Raw genomic sequence first — 2,113 nt, forward strand, 5'->3', positions numbered from 1 at the left:
TTGTGCAAAATAACTTGTGCCAAAATCAACCACATCACTAATCACTGAGTTGACCATCTTGGCAATGCTCCTCAAAAGCAAACTTACACACTTAGGCTCACGTTTGTGTACAGTCAGTGACGTGCAAAGAATCCAGTACGCAGATTTCAAACTAACGAATGTCCCGGGACTAGATGGAGGTTGCACAATTTCCCCAGTATAGTACATCACTGAGTTATATAGTTTAAAGGGTAAATTGTATGATATGTGGACTATGATTCAGAATATAATATGCTTGGGCCCAAATGCTCCACAAATAGCCAGTAAAGAAACGCTCAACTGCATAAGTGTTTGAAAAACTATATAGTTATCCTACTGTAATGCTTGTACTGCTCACTATTCACCACAGATTACTTTAGCCACTTTCTAGGTATTGATCTAAGATGCATCTGAGAAGCAATCAAGATGGTATAGACCATTAGACATGTATTTACTTGGTTTAGAATTGACCTCTAGTAAAACAATGAACACCTATTAAGATGTATGCATAACTTGGAAAAATACTAGGATACTAAGTGTTTAACCATGCTTTTTATGTAAACTGCAGTGTAACCACTAAGAATGTCATGGTCTAAATCACAGGAAAGGAGTTTGGTTCAAATTATAAAGACCAATTATAATTGAATTCAAGTAATTAGAACACAATATAAGTGCTGATCACAACAAACAGTAATTTTCTATAACTTTGAAAGTTGAACTTTGAAGCCCTCACTTAATTTCATTACAATCTAGTCATGGTATCTTACTAACAGCACAATTTTGACCAGCATCAATTTGTATGTGAAATACCTTACCTGTAGGAACCCATATGTATCATGCTACTCTAAAACTTAGTCAGGCTTGCTGTAAAGCTATCACTGATGCCATGCCTTAAACACTTCTCATTGAAATGACCTGGTGACCAGACTCGGAGGCACCATGGTTCCCTATTGTTAACATGACCTCATCCAAGACAACAGAACTAAGGCATTTAAAATCTGGCACATCCACTCCCTGCAGGTAAGGAAAGGTCATCCAACATGGAAGCTGTTAGCAAAATGAAATCCAATTATAGCTTTTAATAAGATGTCCAAGGTCTTCGGCTGGAGCTCCTTTAGTATCTTGAAAGTGGTTTGGTAAGACTTCAGAACAATACATTTGTGCCGCTGAGTCATGGATGGACATCCACGTCGGTTGGTAAATCATTACATTTGTCTTTGGACTGTCCTGTGTGAAGACTCGCTTCTGTCTTAGACTGTGGGGAATCCAGAAATCTTGAGGTGACTTTCTTGATGGCTTTCAATAACAGATTCAAGGACAGGAATACTTGAACATTTTGGCAAAGATGGTCACTTATATATCTTCCCAACCCTCACAAGAACTTAACATGTGAATGTGTTTCATGTGTAGAATGATATTCTTTGACACAGATGTTATTCCCTAGGTATTGAATCCATATATTTGCTGCCTCAGTGACCTAGGCTTGTGGGAAACTACCTCACTTGTCCAAAGTCTGAACTGGCACTTGAAGTACAGTGAAAGTAACATTACTAAGAACCTTGTAAGAGCAAGGTTACAGTACTGAAACTTAATCCCATATGCGAAGGTCCCTCTTTGTTCCACAGACAGTATTTTACAAGCTTAAAATCTTCCTGGATGTTACCTAAGTCTTACTACCCTCAACGTGTTTTAGTCCTAAGTATTTCAAAGCTTGCAACATGTTAGCTAGAACTATCCACACCTGGAAGCCAATACTAGTAACTTTCTACTCATGGCCGAACACATTTCCTTGGAAATGAATCAAATGCCTTTAATCCTCAAAGGTTGTAGCTCTTAATCCTTTCCCCTTGGAGTTGAAGTCAGAGTAGGATGTCCTGCCTCTTAGGATTTAAGGTCTTATGTGGCAGGAAGGTTGGGTACGGAAGGAACTTCAACAGAGGAGATAGCCCTTACTTCAGGAGAACACATCTTTAAGTCTGTTGGAAGAGAGACATTAGGAACTTAGTCTTGGATGACAAGAAAACCTAAAAATGAACTCTAGTCTTAATTCTAAACCTGACGGATGAGTGCTTGGGATATAGAGTAGACTGAAAAA

Source organism: Ochotona princeps, chromosome 1 (genome assembly GCF_030435755.1).
Source record: "Ochotona princeps isolate mOchPri1 chromosome 1, mOchPri1.hap1, whole genome shotgun sequence".
NCBI lineage: Eukaryota > Metazoa > Chordata > Mammalia > Lagomorpha > Ochotonidae > Ochotona > Ochotona princeps.